Source organism: Poecilia reticulata, chromosome 11, assembly GCF_904066995.2.
Source record: "Poecilia reticulata chromosome 11, P_reticulata-male-v2, whole genome shotgun sequence".
Classification (NCBI taxonomy): domain Eukaryota; kingdom Metazoa; phylum Chordata; class Actinopteri; order Cyprinodontiformes; family Poeciliidae; genus Poecilia; species Poecilia reticulata.
In genome coordinates, this window is record NC_088840.1 from 2,365,268 (window position 1) to 2,383,623 (window position 18,356).

The following is an 18,356-nucleotide window of genomic DNA, read 5'->3' on the forward strand; positions in this document are numbered from 1 at the left end:
GATAAAGTGTAAAGGAGTTAGTGCATGAGGGACTGATTGTGCTTCAGTTTTTTCACTGAAGCATGTTCCTTTCACAAGTAGTGCAATCCTTTATATGTCACCTGTAAAGGACGCTTTTGTTAGAAATCAGTCGACCAGCATCATGACCTCACAGGTCAGAGGGCGTCCTGTAAACTTTTCAGCTTCTGCTCCAAAGATGAGCTTTTAGGTGTTATATTTCTGTAATCTATATGGATGACAGAATCTCTACAGCATTCTGTTTGTCTTTTCCGCTGTTTTAACCCTCCATCAGTGCCACCTATGACTCTTTTCGTTGTTGCAATAATTTCATGTGGCCGCAAACGTCCAGCTGTTGGCTCCCAGGTGTGCCTTGATTCCGCACAAACAGAGGGAAAACTCAACTCTATGCATCACAGTCAGGATCATTTGTGCTTCCTGTGTGTCCTCCTGCCTGCACAGCATGTGGGCTTTCTGTAGACGTGAAGAGCAAGAGTTTACTGCCCTTAATTTCTTTTCAAAGAGTTGCCTTATCCCATATTTTAAAATTGGGTTTCACAACTAATGTTTTGAAATTTTTTTATACCTAAAAATCACCCACAGTGCAGTACCTCTACTAAACAAAAGGTGTTGCTGTAGAGGGCATCATAATGCTGCACAGCAGGAATTTCAGCAAAAGAAGAATTTACAGGAAGTAGATAAAAATGTGACATGTTTAAGCATACTTCAACTAACTGATGGTTCGTGCAGCTTAGTAAAGTAGGACATTACAATTGGCTGTTTAAATGAAAAGTTTTAATAACAGATGTTGAATTGGATAGTTCAGCTTCCATGTCATGAGAAGTGCATTAGTCAGCGAGGAACAGACTGACATGTAAATGTGTTCAGTAGACCTCAGTTTGTGTTGTAGAAGGAGCTGTGTGTGTTGAAAGTCTTATCAGCTTTGCTTCTAGAAACACAGGGCTTGGAAAAAGTTCTATTTTGACTGTAGTTTCTGCACCCTTTTTCCACCAGAACTTCATTTTGTGGAACGTTTGGAACTTTGCTGGATGGTTCTTGTGTGCATAGATGAATAGAGAAGGTAAATAAAACGTAGGGGTGAACATTGCTGCAACAGGTTTCCTTCATCGCCACAACTACACCCCAGAACCAGATTCCTCCGGGTCTGACCTGGGCCGTTATACATCAAAGTGTGAGACCTTTTTACTCACCAAGGCTTTATGTCATTACGAGCACTGTGCCATTTTATTCCAGATTTGTAACTTTTATTCATTCAAATAAATAAATCCTTTATTTATACAGGAAAATGTCTTGAGACTCATTCTCTCATTGACAACATTGTTACATACGCCACAAAAATAACTTAAAGGCAGTAACACAATCTACTTAACACTTTTAAAAATTGATAAGATACATTGGCAACAGAAGAGTTTTCACTGTTAACAAATACAAGAGCCTACAGACAAATTTTCAAATCCCTTTAATAAAGTTTTGAAGTGAGCAGATTGGGGCGTTTCAGGTCCTGCTGCAGCAAGTTTCAGATGGAGGGACCAGAAAAGGAGCTAAGCTCAGTATTCACTGAAGGAACCTTATGTGATAAGGTCCTGAAATTGGAGGCTGTGGTATTGTTTTTTGTGTGAAATGTAACATGATAAGTATGATGGAACTAACTGGAGGTTGGATACCAGTGTAAGAGTCTGAATGTGTAGAGAGGGCCATTTAACTAAAGAATATAAAGTGCAATAGTGAGTGAGGGCTTTGCTTTGAATCTAAGCGCTCCATTATAGACAGTGTCCAACAGATGTAATGTACATTTATTCTCTTTGTTTTTTGTTTTTTTTTGTTTTTTTCTATGATCTTTGTAAAGCCCCCTGACTGTTTTTCAAAGGACTATATAAATCAATAAATGACTGGATGAATTATTCATACCACCAGAGGAGTTGGATTTCAAATGATTTTCCTTCTATCAAGAAGTTGCTTGGAAATGACGAAGGCATCTCCAAAACAAATTCAACAATGTAATAGGAATTGCAGTTTTGGGTGGTGAGTGGGGGGAGACTTTTAAATGGTATGTTGAGAATGATTCGACCCCCCACCCCCTTAGTAATCACCAGAAAAAAATTTATTAACATTAATGCAATCATACCCTTCTTCTAATAGCTAGTCATGCTTGTCATTAAAATGTAATATTTTGTGATTAGCTTTAATTGTTTGAGGTTGGACCTGCTCTTTGCCATTACCCTCATCTGTAGTTCCCTCTGCAGGTTCTCAGTCGATTCATGTCAGGACTCTGACTGGGTCGGCCCAAACATTCCTTCCAGTCAGAAGAAACATGTTGGTAACATGAGGTGATTTTAGTGATGTCTGGCCCTCAGGCCATACTCTTGATGGTGTCGTAACGTCTTTGAGAGCCAGCAATGATTCATCTTTCAACAATTAAAGAGGCTTTATTCATAGCAAGCAGTCTGAGAAATAAAAACAAAGTGTATTTTTGAAATACAAATAGGACTTAGAGGTGTATTTTATCAGTGGAATTCAAACGTTCTTGGTGGCCCCCTGCTGGTTTGGAGGTGTCCGTACATGTTGCTTAGTTTGCTTTGCCTTGGGCTAGCTCTGTGTGGATGTGGATGTTTTTATGTACTTAGATGCAAATATAATTGTTCTCACAAATAACAGTTTTGACAGCTATTAGTGCATGTTGGTGCATGTAGTACTACACTGAGAACTTGAGTGGTATATTGTGGTGTCTGTTTTTTTTGTCATGTTTTTTTCATTAAGGCACCGTTTTTTGACATTGGAGGTGCCAAGCATTTTTTGTCCACTAAAGGTTGGAATAAAATTCTTTTACTAGATTTGACAGTTTGTTTTGGTGAGGTTTTGGTAGGTGATGTAAGAACATGATGGGACGTTTCGTTAGCTTTTTATTGGCTGTGTGCCTCAGCCTCTCATGCCCATCTTTGCTTGCTCCCTGCAGCACAGTTTGCTGCTGAGATCTGTCTGTATTTAGCTTCAAATAAAGACCCTTCATTCCTACCCAGACTGCTAATTCCTGCTGCAGATTAATGCCCAGAGCTGAAAGGTGTTGTCCAGATGCTGGCTGACTGGTACTGACTGGTATTCAGACCAAAGGGTTTTGTGCAATAAAAGTTTGAATCTGTTTACACATGGTGAGAAAGTGTCAGTTTGCTGCTCTTACTCTTAAAATGTCCAGGTTTGTTTCCCATAGACCAATGGTGTCCAAATGTTTTGTGATCATCAACATGAAAGCACTTGGGGGGTATAAAAAGTGTTTTTTTAAGTGTACATATAAATTTACTGTACCTTTTTAATTGTATCACTACATGTGCAAGAAACTAACAAAATAGACTTTTATACAACAGGGATTTGTAAATCTTAGATCTAACACCTTTGTTAGAACAGAAATTTTGTTCTTTTATTTGTGTAACTTTTATTTATTATTTTTAGGCAACTAGAATGGGAGTTGGGATACTGCTTTAGCCTGAGCTATTTAACAGCTCTAATTATCATCATTGCAAGAGCATCTCACATGATTTTAGCAATATTTTGGTGTAAAACTGATCACTGTATTTTAGAAGCGAACTTTTCACAAATCAGAATTGCTAAATGCATTGTAAATTACTTCTATATGAGTTTTCTTTTATAACACAAAAGGGCAACTCAACTCTTCTAGGGTTCAACCAATAATTATTTTAGTAATTAATTATTCTATTAATTATTATGACAATTAATTGGGTATAAAAAATTGGCACAGTCTGCAGATTTTTCATTTTACTACTAAGGCCTTTTTATGCAATATTAGCAATATATTAAAAAATGCAAAGAAACAAATAATTCAGCTAAAAAAATCCCTCTAACATCAGCCTGTTCTAGTGGCCAACATAAATACATCGTAGGACTGATTTATTGATTATTTACTGGATTAACTGATTAATAACTGGATAGCAAAGATGCCTAATGGGAGATTTTTTTTTTGTTTTGTTTTTTACATAATAGGTGAAGCTAAAGCTGTACCACTCTCTAGTGGTACAGGAGTCCTGGGTAGAACATGCAAAATGCATATATTTTTCTGTACATACTCACAGTACTGCTGAAAGTATGTTATCCGTTCAGCAAATTGACATTTTGTGACCTTTTATGTTTTTTTCAGCACCAACATTTTGCCCTCCACTTTGGAGCTGAAATGGGCCACAATGTACCACCATGGTTTTTAACTGCTTTTAGCTATCAGGTTATTTTTCCCTGGATAGACTACTCAGGTTACGTTGGTCTTATTAGTATACCATGTCACAGCAATGTGTCTAGCATGCACTATTGTATGCTCGATTGTGCTCTATGTAAGCCACATTTAAACCTTTGTTTCATTTTAGAATTTGAAGCTGACATGGTTGCCCACAGTGTAATGCAGAGTAAATTATTATTTCATTTCCTCCAAAAATCTGAACTTCTCCACCACCCATGCTGTTCCAAAACTGGAACATTGAATCTCGGGTTCTATAATGACTGATTATGAAATGCAAACTAATAATAGCCAATAAAACAAACTTAATCAGAAAAATTTCTTTGTTCTGTTTTTGCATTGTTAGCTCAGATAAAATGTGTTTTAACAAGAACAGCAGCAGATATCCGCTGTATAAACAGTTCATGTTAACTTGAATGACTGATATGGAATTCTTCTCTTGCCCTTTGACATTTCCTCAGGACATGATTTGATTTGTATTTGGGTGTTACTTCTAGAAGATAATTGAAAGTGAAATTTTTACTTAAAATATTAACTGTTAAAATTCTTTCTGTCACAAGTGTGACAGAAGGAAGTGTCATGTCAAAATACCCAACATTTTAAACAATCTGGTTGTGCTAGCTTGGAGAGCACATATCAAGCAGTCAAGTTAGTCACGACTCCAAGGGAGTCATGTGAAAACAGGGAGCCTCCATATTATAAAGTGGGTGATCATAATGTTATCAGCTTTGTTGCACTTATATTTCCTCGTCTTTTAGGCAATAATGCAGCAGTAAAGTGGTCTGATCTGGAGGGTCAACCTCCTCAGACCCTAATGTTGATGGTGTTTAGATGAAACTTGGTCTAAACAGCCTGGAGCTAAGCTCTGCTGAAAAAGAAAGCTCTCTGACATTTCTCAAGGAGGAACTCCTGCTGACTGAAAACACTGCAGCTGACCACAGAGGATACAGTGCAGCATACAGATTTAAAGTTCAGTGGGGAGAGCAAACTGTGCAGCAGTTTCCAGAACACACATATAAAAGTGAGTCAAGGAGAATTAGTGTTTTTCCAATAAAGGAGAGAAGCAGGGTGCCGCTGCACAGACGGGTAATAATAGGCTTTGACTCTGTGCTGCACCCAGCTGACTTTCTATTTTTCCTTATCGGTTATTTGTTCTCCAGCTGGATGTAACTTTCTAAAACTATGCCCTGATGTGCTTCCCTGTTAGAGTAAAATCTGCACTGAACTCTTCTTTTCTCTATAGAGCACAGGGAACAAAGCAATGATATATTTCTGAAAGCTTTTCTCCCTGAACCCTGATGAACAGACATTGATATGCATTTTATATTTTGCATAACAATATTGCAAAATATAATAATGAGAATATAATGCAAAAGATAATAGACTTTTGTATTAATTAATTGTTTGTGTTGACATGTGACATGCCCAATCTTCCTTCTATGGGCTCACCCTCATCAATCTATGCTGGATGGAACTTTTCACTGTTATGCTGGTTTGTTCACATGCACAGAAATGAAATGTTGGCAAGTTATTTGAAGGATTTAATGAAGTTCCTCTTATTTTTTGCTTTATGACAGCCTAACTCTGACTTTTTGCAAATGTGTTCTAAAAATGACTGAGTGCCTATTGGATACTTACACACTGATTCTCACTCATATTCCTATTCCTTCTACTTGTCTTGAAGTTCTTGTTCCAACTTGTTTTAAATTATATTTGACTTCAGTTTATACTAAGGGTGTAATGTGATCTTCTGGCATGAGACCTTGCAATATTAGAACCCAACAGTACTTCTCTTAAAAGCAAAGTTTATGCAGAGTTGCTCATGAATTATGGCGCTCACGGTGGCAGAATGTTGGAGCAGCTCTGTTATATTTTGGATTTGTTCTTTTAGTTGACTTTTGTTTATTTAGTGTTATTCCTGTTATTCCTTCCGTGTTTTGGAACTGTTAGAAGTGTAAAAGATTTTTATTATCATTCTAAAGGTTTCTTTATTTTAGGATCAATATATTGTTTATATTTGTTGTTATGGTTCGAGATATGGTTTAGTTGTAATGCAGCACAGTAGCTGCATTACCATTGACCATATAATTGCCTTATTTGACATTTTGAAAATGAATTTACTTGAACGGATCGATGGTTAGTTGTGAGAAATAATTATTTTAGATGTAAAAACTATACAATAATAATACTATAGGTTGTTTAGTTTCTAGAAATTTTAATAAAATATCACACAATGTTGTTCATGCTGCAATGAATTCTAGACTAAAAATGTTGTTTTTAGTCCGATTGTGCTAGCTCTATCCAGTCAAAACAGGGATGAGTCATTAAACCTTTTCAAATTGAACCGGAGCACTTTGAAATCAATGGGAATGTAGAACTCACAAGAGATGATGAAGATGAAGAGGACCAAATGGAGGAATAGGACAGAGTTGGCTGTAGGAGCTGGTGTTTTGCTGCTGAAGGTTCCATCTTCAGCTTCATAAATGAATCAATGAATGACTGGTCAAACTGTGTGATCCGGTAAGCACGTCTATAGCTCTGTGTCTGGTCCAGTAACAGCTGTTTAGGGTCTGGTTTGGGTCCAGATCAGTTGTTTCATTTTCCATACCAGCCGCAGTGTAGCCCCATTAGCATTTCAAAGAGCTTCCAGCACTCCTTGTCTGATGTTTCTCCCAGTGTTTAGAAGGCGGCAGTGGAGTTTAGGCTATTTGTGGATAAAATGTGTCGGCACTGCATATGTTTTTGGCTCGTTAAGTTAACAATCACCTGTTAGAACCTTTGTCAGTTTTGCTCGTACAACTGACTCAAAAAAAATTTATAATTTTTCTTAAAAAAGTTTTGGTGCTTTTTATAAAAGGATTAGGTGCTTTTTTTGGCCGTATCAAAGTTGGTCTATTTTTCAAAACTGCAATGGAAACACTTTTTTTCTTCACACTACTCCTTTTCATTCATAATTTTTGTTTGTGTTCACATGTGACATGTTAATTTTAAACTGCAATTGAATGAATAAAATAAACAAGAAAAAAAATCAAAGTAAGCTTTCTGAAATGAGCAACAAAAATATTGAACTTGGGTCTTATATTTATTTTATTTTATACTTATTACTTTTATTTATTTTGAGCTGTTCTTGTCTCATCATACTGAGATACTTGTTTTTTCCTCAACTGCATACCAAAACCTTAAAAATCCAGTTTCTCAGTTGAAAAAGGCTGCTCAAATTATAAGATTCTCTGTTGATCCACTAAAGCTGTTTAAAGTGTGTCTCAAAGCGTAAGCGAGAAAGAATGGAGAAGGCAAACCACAACGGAGCTGCTGGTGTAGGAGCCGATCCAACAGTTCACTGTACATCTATAAATCTAACTGACAGTTTTATTCTCTCTCAGATATGTTCCAATAAGTGGGGAGACTATTGGTAACAATGTGTGGATCTACCAGAATGAACCTTTTAAAATTAGACACAGTGTTTTCATGAAGAAAGAGATCCCAAGAGAAGAAACACAACACGGTGTTATTCCTGAGACGGGGACTTCCGTGTTTTGGAACTGTTAGAAGTGTAAAAGATTTCTATTTCCATTCTGAAGGTTTCTTTATTTTATGATCAATATATTGTTTATATTTGTTGTTATGGTTCGAGATACTCTCATTACTTAAAGTGAAAAATGATTAAATGCGATTATCTCTTTCCATGAGTGAGATTAGGAGAAAAACTAGAACGAATGGAAACAGCTGGCACAGATTCCCCAAAGAGGATTTTCAGAAAAGTTTTGTGTTGAATCTCTTGTATGCAGGGTTCAGTCACTCCTTGACAACGGGGGGGGGGGGGGGGGGGATTCGCTCCATATCTCAGGCTGAGTGGAACCACCCTACAGATGAAGCTCATTTTGCCCCCTTGTACCTGGGTTCTGATGTCTTGTGACTTCTACTTGAGAGTCGTAACGTTGACAGAATGGTGACTTGAGAGCTATTCAATAAAAAGAATATTCCATTGCTAAGTGAAAAACATTATAAAGATGAACTAAACCCAGACTGATGTTTTCAAGACTTTAGTTCTGTTACTCATGGTGATTTTCTGCACTAGCTAATGAAAACATGACATTTAGGATTAGAATATGACATAAGACTAATAAAAACATTTTTAATAAAGGAATGTGGGCTAGTAGATTTAATACTGTCTTAACAGTTATTTTTAAAGGGTACTTTCCATGTGCCAAACAAGTTTTAGTGGGACACATACAATTTATTGAATATATATTAATACAGGAATGTTAACAACTTGAATTTTGGGAAAAGTGGATGTCTCTTCCTCTCTTCCTTCCCTAAAACACAAAACTTAACGTGTTCATAAAGTTGTATTTTTTTTAAGTTCCATTTGTAATTCTTTCACCAAAATTGCCTCCAAAATGCTGTAAGGTAGTTCAGAGGTTTACTTTCAAAGACACAGAAATGGATTTTCTTTGCAGAATATTTCCAGAAGAGTCGTGTTTGTGCATGCATGGCTGGCTGCACAATTCTCCAGTCTTCCAAATCCTCCCACAGTTCTTCTGCAGTCAGACTGGCACTGAGATTAGTTTTTTATGGCAGTTTATATATACAGACCAAAAGTTTGGACACACCTACTCATTCAATGAGTTTCCTTTATTTTCATGACTATTGACACTGTAGATTCACACTGAATGCATCAAAACTATGAATTAAGACATGTGGAAATATGTACTAAACAAAAAAGTGTAAAACAACTGAAAATATGTCTTATATTCTAGTTTCTTCAAAGTAGCAACCTTTTGCTGTGATTACTGCTTTGCACACACTCTGCATTCTCTTGATGAGTTTCAAGAGGTAGTCACCTGAAATGGTTTTCACTTCACAGGTTGTGCCCTGTCAGGTTAATACGTGGGATTTCTTGCCTTATAAATGGGTTTGGGACCATCAGTTGTGTTGTGCAGAAGTCAGGTGGACACACAGCTGATAGTCCTACTGAATAGAGTGTTAGAATTTGTATTATGGCAAGACAAAGCTAAGTAAAGAAGAACGAGTGGCCATCATTACTTTAAGAAATGAAGGTCAGTCAGTCCGAAAAATTGGGAAAACTTTGAAAGTGTCCCCAAGTGCAGTCGCAAAAACCATCAAGCGCTACAAAGAAAATGACTCACATGAGGACCGACCCAGGAAAGGAAGACCAAGAGTCACCTCTGCTGCGGAGGATAAGTTCATCTGAGACACCAGCCTCAGAAATTGCAGGTTAACAGCAGCTCAGATTAGAGACCAGGTCAATGCCACACAGAGGTCTAGCAGCAGGCACGTCTCTGCAACAACTGTTAAGAGGAGACTGTGTGAATCAGGCCTTTGTGGTAGAATAGCTGCTAGAAAACCACTGCTAAGTACAGGCAACAAGCAGAAGAGACTTGTTTGGGCTAAAGAACACAAAGAATGGACATTAGACCAGAGGAAATCTGTGCTTTGGTCTGATGAGTCCAAATTTGAGATCTTTGGTTCCAACCACCGTGTCTTTGTGCGACGTAGAAAAGGTGAACAGATGGACTCTACATGCCTGGTTCCCACCGTGAAGCATGGAGGAGGAGGTGTGATGGTGTGGGGGTGCTTTGCTGGTGACACTGTTGGGGATTTATTCAAAATTGAAGGCATACTGTACCAGCATGGCTACCACAGCATCTTGCAGCATCATGCTATTCCATCCGGTTTGCATTTAGTTGGACCATCATTTATTTTTCAACGGGACAATGACCCCAAACACACATCCAGGCTATGTAAGGGCTATTTGACCAAGAAGGAGAATGATGGGGTGCTGCACCAGATGACCTGGCCTCCACAGTCACCGGACATGAACCCAGTCGAGATGGTTTAGGGTGAGCTGGACCTCAGAGTGAAGGCAAAAGGGCCAACAAGTGCTAAGCATCTCTGGGAACTCCTTCAAGACTGTTGGAAGACCATTTCAGGTGACTACCTCTTGAAGCTCATCAAGAGAATGCCAAGAGTGTCCGAAGCAGTAATCAAAGTAAAAGGTGGCTACTTTGAAGAACCTAGAATATAAGACATATTTTCAGTTGTTTCACACATTTTTGTTAAGTGTATAATTCCACATGTGTTAATTCATAGTTTTGATGCCTTCAGTGTGAATCTGTGAATCTACAATTTTCATAGTCATGGAAATGAAGAAAACTCTTTGAATGAAAAGATGTGTCCAAACTTTTGGTCTGTACTATATATATATATATATATATATATATATATATATATATATATATATATATATATATATATATATATATATACACTGAAGGTTTTATTCCCTGAATGAATGAAGAAAGGATTCACGGACCTCATGTTTTGGAACAAGGGATAAATATATTTTTATTTTACAATTTGTTCAAAACTTTGTTGAGATTACTGGAAGAAAGCTATTGACCTTTAGCAACTATATCACGGAAACGCATGAGGTCCCATGATGGACGTCTGAAGTGTACGGAGTGACTGTGATTGTTTTCTCATGTTGTTTTTGCCAGCATAGCCAAAGCTTCTATTTGTAGTTAATATTAATTCCTAAAGAATCCTCCTAAATTTCTGAATTTAGGATAAATTCAAGAATTTACTATTCAGAATGATAGTGAGTGATCATTCTTCACTCACTGAATTAGTGAGTGAAGAATGATCTGTGTAACGCCTTTAATGAAAACACTTTGTAATTACCTTGAGAGAAAAGTCAAAGACAAACAGCTAAATGACTTTTCTAGAACTGTTGTTGCTCTTGGCACCAACAGTTCTCTAGGTTGCCTATTGGAATTAACATGAGGACACGGAAATAAAGCTGTATTTGTTCAAAAAGCGGGAGTAGATCTGTTTGCACTTTTCACCCCCAAACCTTTCTCTCTCCCTGCCTTATCTTTGAATAGTATAAACATGAGCCTGTTTTAGCCCCAAGAGATTAAACCAATGATAAGAGCTGGATCTATTCCCTAAGGGAACCAAACACTTTTTTTAAACAGCTTTATTTCTGTTAATTTTCAAATGCATGACAAACAATTATATTTGGTACATTGTTTAGAAACAGTGGGTGAAAAACAAACACAATAGCAAAACCTCAAAATAACTTGACAACTATTCAACACAACTGGTCATGCCTATTAAAGTGTCAATAAATCAGTTATTATTTATTCTTTCTTTCTCCCCCTCCACCCCCACCCATCCACCTCACACACCCCCTACGTCTCTCACTTACAGGATAGTACAGGTCCAACTAATATGATTACACAACCATAGTACTGCCAGTTTATGTTTGAACTAATCCAAAAAAGAGTAATTCCGCATCCCGGCCAGTCACATCCATAGATGATAATATTTCCATGAAGGGGTCCCATATTGCCCCAAATGCTGCTTGTTTTCCTCTCATACTATAAAGAATCTTTTCCGGTTTACAGTAAGACACCAACTCATCAATTAATTATCTTACTGATGGCGATTTTTCAGATTTCCAATTTTTCAAAATACATTTTTTTGCTGCTGTGCTTGCAAGAATAATAAAGTATTTCTTATAATTTATTCTAATAGTTGTTAAATTTCCTAAAATCCACACCTTGGGTTCTTGTTCAATCTGATGTCTCAGAACTCTTAATGTGATCTCAATCATATGTTTCAAAAAATTTGGAACCAAACACTTTTACCAAAATAAAAACTCTTTTATTTAGTTGAACAATAAAAGTCAAGCTTGTAAATACTAGCTTGTAACTACAGTGATTTCTGTCACAGCATTGTGAGCCAGAGTTGGAATAAAATCAGTTGATCAGAAATTCTTATGTGTCCATTCCATACAAAGATTCCCGTTCGAGGCACAGGCCGGTATGAGATTTGATATGATAACCTTGAGGAAAAATACACACTATCATATTTACAGAACAATTTAAAAGAAAACAAATCTGTTACAATTCTATTTTTAACATTTTCAACAGCTATTTAACTTCTGCTAAAATAATCTAAGATGTTGACTCTTTAATAATAATATTATTATTATTATTATTATAGCATAATAATATTGTTAGTATATAATAATAAGAGTAACTATTAATAAGAATAACTCTATTCTTACCTCATTGATCAGTCAGCAGAATCTAATGCTGCAGCTGTAACCTCACTGTGCTGTGCTGAGCTAAAGGACAGGACTGGTTGTTACATCTCTGGATTCTGAGGCAGAGTCTCCAAGGGGCACAACATGCAGGTCTGACATATTTCAGAAATGTATCTGAGAAAAGTGGAGATGCGCCGATCCGATATTAATATTTGTTTCTGTCCTGATATAAAAAAAACATTGGATCAGGTATCGGTGATAATACTTAATCATTAGGGCAGATCTGTTTAGTTTAACTCTATGCTTTGTGCTCTGATCAACATCATGCTTTACTATTTATTTTACATTATATTTAGAATTTCTTATAGCACTTTCTGAACCATTTGAAAGAATGTTTGTTTCAGTTTATTTTTACATGTTACACCAAGGTAGTCAACCTACTGTTTTTGTCAGTTTCGGTTTCTGGTTACACTTTATTTGAAGGGACGTGCTTAAGACTGACATATCACTGTCATAAACATGACTTAACAGTCATGAACATGAATGTCCATGACTGTTGTTATGAATTGTTATTCTGTAAATAATGACACTTTTAATGCAAAGTTGCACTAAACCTTGCATTAAGAATCCATTAAAAGTGTCAGCTTTGCATAAAAACTGTCATTATTTACCAAATGACATTTTATTACAACAGTCGTAAACATTTATGAAGATTACTTCATATTCATCACAAGTCTTATGTTTATAATAGTGTCATGTCAGTCCTATGCATGCCCCTTCAAATAAAGTGTTACCCATTTTCTTTATTAGTATTTCACATTGGATGTTATCCTCCTAACGAATTAAAGTTGTTGTTTTCACAAATTTGACTAAGCTTGTGAAGCTATTGGTGGATTTCAGTGTCCTGTACTGGTGCAGAGTTATCAAATCAGAGCAATTCACAGCAGATAAAAAAAAGCAGGAGTCAGAAAAAGAACATCATCAATGCTTGTTTTAAAACAATCCAATGAGGAGGATCATTTTTCTCTCAGGGACAACAAGGACACAAAGACTGCATTAAGGTCCAAGGGGACTAAACACACAGACTTCGAGATGTATGTGAAGCTCTTAACAGACTTGCTGCTTGTACTTTGCCAGTGCTACTTTGCAAACAGTGTTACCTTAATGAGAGTTAGAAAACGTGGTAAGCCATTAGTTTCCATAAAACCTAATATTTCTAAACAGGTGATATTTTTATTATTTTTCCTTAAGCTTTATCTAATTTGTGTATGTTAGTGAGACAAAATCCAATAAGCCTTCTTTCGGCTGAACAAAATTTTTTCTTTGACATCTTATGAAAAAGAATTTCAAAGCATCAGAACTGTGCAATGGAAGAAACTTTGATACCAGTAACAGGCCCATGCCTTCTTGGGTCCTTGTCACACTGTCCTGGCATTAAATTAAACCACTAAATATTCAGGTAAATATTTTGCCAAACCATTTACATGAATATGCATTAATGCATTCAGTAGAACCTGACCACAGAAGCTAACATCCACGTTAAATGGCATTCCCAGTATTGCACCTCGGTAATTCATCATTCCAAGCTGGATTTGCTTTCTAATGTTTTAGATATTAACTACCGAAAAATCTTCAAATAGATAAGTTCTCTGTGAATAATTTGGAGTCAGAAAATTCCATACTCACCTGGGATCCACTCTATATCTGTTTTATCTATATTTAATTTTATTCCAGCTGACCTGACGGTGCACTATTACCATTGCAAGTCAAGTAAAAATGAAAACAGATGTTGTAAATTATTATCCATTCCCTTCTTAAAGCCACCCTCCAAAAAGAGACATTGTTAAAAGCGTCTACCCAGCATGTGGAATACTCCATTCCTGGAGTCGTTTTCAGGTTAGCGACTGGAAACAGTAACGCTGCTTCAGTTTCACTTCATCCCAGGAGGTTCTCCACTGTCACTGATGGGGTCTGGACCAGAGTGGGCCAGGGGTGGGGGCAGGTAGGTAGGAGGGCACATGGACTCTTGTGTCTGTCATAGTTTGTGTAAACTGGGCGAATAGGAGAAGTTTTGAGCTTGATGAGGGAAGTCATGGTATCTCTCTCTGCTGATTCACTCCCTTCACTATTCACACTCCTCAACGCTGAAGCAACATTGTCATGAATTTTTTAAGAACTGTGTTTGGTGAGGGGCTTAGATAAAAAAGCACAAATGATCTCACCAGTCTGATAATACACTGTTTTTACAGAAATGTAAAAGTCCTGTCAAAGTAAAATGTTCTGTTGTCTTAATAGCCATAAATTAATGATGTGCCTTTCTTTTTCTCTCCTATGTGACGGGATATTAACCCACTGACACCTTTACAGGTAAGCGACATTTTGTTAATTTTGCTATTATTTCCTAATGGAAAATTGTGTGTACATTCGGTAATCTCACATTGTACGTTAAGAGTTTGTTGTCCTCCCTGAAGCCTCAGGTTGCTACGACAACCTGGGGACCACATGAATTGTTTGTCACTTGCCATCCGACTTGTTGCTTTGCTCTGACTCGGTACAGTTCTAATGGACTTTGAGTGAAACTGACACAGAATTGGCATCAAATTTACTGGCTTAAATGGAGATGAATGTAATTGAATTGTATTATCATGAAGTTGTTTAACTGGATTGCTTTGCATTGTTGGTGGACTAAATCAGTTCTTAATTGGATTCATTTGAGCTTCATTTAAATGGATTTGAATTAAACATGTTTATTTGTGTGTGTGTGGTGCTGAAAGACTGCACTTTGATGAGCTTTACAAACGTTGTAAACATACTCAGCCAAACGCTGTAAACCCATTGTCCTATGTTCAGATTTAGTGATGCTTCTAATGAAAACTTTGTTTTTAAAGCATTTGTGTCATCAGGCCAGGCGGCAGGCTCTAGGTCTTCAGGTCTTGAAGTTCATAGTGCACACAATGCTGGAGGGTGATGCACTCCACCCAGACTGGGTGGAGTGAAGTGGGGTTGACCACTTCATGAAAAAAATTCTGTTCTGCTCTTTATGGGATCATTTTGGAGTTGGTGGTAGCAGTGAGAAATTGCTGGATAAATTATGACTGTGGAACATTTAAAGCCCGGTATGTTTGCTCATCTACGGCGAGTGTGTCAGTAGACGTTGAAGGTCAGAAAGGAAATAACTTTTTCTCCTCACTTGCACATTAAGCTGTTTCCGCTGAATGTGCCACTAATGTGGGCTTCATGCTGGGAAGCTCACATTAGTGACACAAACAAGTCACATCCAGGCCTGGCGGTAATGGCTGTTAGGAGGTGGAAGACTTTACTTCTTATTGAGGAGTGAAAGTGGATGCCACTGATTGAGGCTTATTCAGCATTTCAATTAATATTTTGATGAGAGTACACCTTGCCTAGAAATGTATTTTCCTTACAGAGTGAACAAATGCATAACAGGATTCAGTTACTTTTATTCAATAAGTTAAACACAAATTTTTTTCCTATTGTCACTATGATATTAGTACGGTTATAATGAACTCTGGTCCACCTTCGCATCTTGGTCTCTGCTCATGAACTGTGGTGCAGTATGAATTCTTTTGCAAATGCCGAGTGGACCGTAGACTGCTCCAAAAGCAGGAAGCAGACTACAGCCCAAGGCATTCTGGGTAAATACAACTAAAGCAAACCTGTGAGTCTAGATTATATCAGGGGTCCTCACATCTAGACCTGAAAGGCCAATTTCCTGCAGTTTTTAGATGTGTCCCTGGTCCAACATATCTGAAGCAAATGTCTGAATCACCCGTCAGTGCAGAGTCCTGTTAATGACCTCATGATTTGACTCAGGTGGGTTGAAGCAGAGACAGATGTAAAAGCTGCAGGGAACCAGCCCTTAAGGCCTGAATTTGAAGACTTCTGTTCTATATATTGATACTTAAAAATCTGTCCAACAACATAATAAATGGTTATTTTTTAGAGCCGTGAACAGCAAGCCAGACTCTGACCCTTCTTCCAACATCAAAAGCAACAAACTTTGCAGCTGTCCTTCCCATAATCCAATAGTAGATGTTTTCTTTAAGCTCAGCTCCGAAACAGTGGTCTGGTGAATATATCTGCAAAAACATGTCAGAACTCCTGATTTAACACATGTACACATTTCTCTGCACTATAGTCAGAGCACAGAGAGGCCAAACAGGGACAAGACCCAAAGATGACCTGCCACACACAGAGAAACACACTGAAAACAGTTGACACAGTACGATAGCACAAATATGAGCCAAGCATTAAAACATCAGACCAACGTTCAGGGATCACTACCCAGACACAACATTTTGTTGGAGAAAGCACTCTTTTCAAGCTTCTGATTTAGGTTTAAAATAAATACATTATAATCTGTCCGGAAACTCTATTAAATGATTCCTGTTTACGGGACTGGGTGTCATGTAATGACTGTTCTTAAAGAACCCCGAAAAACACACCAAAAAACACCAGCTCAAATATCAGATAGAAGCTGTAGAAGGTAAACACAAAAACTGTCATGAACTTTGGGACTTTGGTCTGTTTTGCTTTTCCTATTCAGTTCCTTCCTTATCTTTAAGATTTCTTGTAGTACTATGGTGTTTCTGTTTTTGTATTTTAGTTCAGCCTTTAGTTATGGTTCTCTGTATCTTCTTGATTTATTTTGCGAACCTGTAGCTTCAGTGTTCTCTTGTTGGTGCTTTTTGGTCTGAATCTTGATCATTTCTCGTGTTGGATTGTTAATCTGGTTTGTTTACATTTCTTTTTCCTTGTTTCTCACGTTCCCTGCATGTTCAAGTAGCTATTTATCCCGTCTTATCAGTTCAACTACCGCTGCATCCGCACCTGCTCCTTGTTCATTTATCAACTCTCCTGCATTTCTGGATCCTGCTCTTCATTGTTTTATAACAGAAACACTGGATCCCAACAGCTGACACAGTAATGCATCACACATACAACACATATTATAAATTCTGCCACTACCCCCCCCAACTAAATGCAATCCTTGATAATGATATATTCCCTAGGAATAGAAATTTTTGTGTTGAAGCTCTTATTTTCAACCTTAACAATATATGCTCTAAGTACTCTAAATGGTATAGCTCCCTTGAAAACTATAAAATCTAGGAAATAGAAATCATTAGAGCCATGATTAAATGAAACCATTTGTGCACTTTGTTTGCTGAGAGGAGTGAAAAAAGATAAATTACAGATTTGGTTTGAAATTCTGAAAGACACTCTGAGAATATTATTAATTTAACAAAATCTAAATACTTGATTGATATTATAGCTTCCAATAGGCACAAGTCAAGTCATTTTAGTGTCCCGGATAGAGTAGAAAATTCTTTGACTAAATCTGGTCCTTTAGCCTCTTTAGAAATTTGTGAGGCTTTCTCTAAGTTTTTCACTGAGAAAAGTAGTGTCCCTAGAGACTCAAATTCTCTGTTAAATTTAGATCCTCATGGAATGCCACAATGTGTAGCTACTCTGAATCATTTTGAGTCAGTTTCACTTGCAGAACTGACCTCTGTAATTAAACATCTGCAGTCATCAGATTATTCTTTAAGTTGTCTTCCTAACCATTTGATACAAGACATTCTTGTCACTTTTGGTCCTTACATCTTAATGATGATAAATGCCTCACTTCACTCAGGTTGTGTCCCATCAATTCTCAGACATGCTGTGGTTAAACACCTTCTTAAAAAAACAATCTAGATTCAAGTCTATTAGAACATTTTAGGCCCATATCTAAACTTTCTGTTTTTGAGGTTCTCGGAAAGTTAACTTTTATTCAGCTTGAATCCTTTTTAATAGATTATAACAAAACTGAGAAATTTAAGTGTAGGTTTAAAGTTGCGCATAGTACTAAAACAGCTTTGCTGTCGACTCTGGCAATTTTGCTGTTTTATTACTTTTAGATCTGAGCGATGCGTTTGGAATGGTTTAAATCAAATTCAGAAAACAGAACTTTCTTAGTCCATCTTGATCACTGTTGTTCTGGGGCCACACCTTTAAAGT

The 18,356-nt window shown here is 37.1% G+C and overlaps 1 protein-coding gene across 5 annotated transcripts in view; it reads left to right on the forward strand.

The window, feature by feature from the left end:
* thrb (thyroid hormone receptor beta) overlaps positions 1 to 18,356 on the forward strand; it is a 109,259-nt gene that overhangs the window by 15,293 nt on the left and 75,610 nt on the right. Inside the window, exon 1 of one of the 5 annotated variants that reach the window (XM_008421264.3) lies at positions 12,371 to 12,482. The exons of the other annotated variants lie outside the window; for them this stretch is intronic. The gene's annotated coding sequence lies outside the window, so the exon portion shown is untranslated. Of the gene's footprint in view, positions 1 to 12,370; positions 12,483 to 18,356 lie in introns of those variants that run through there. 5 annotated transcript variants of the gene reach the window in all.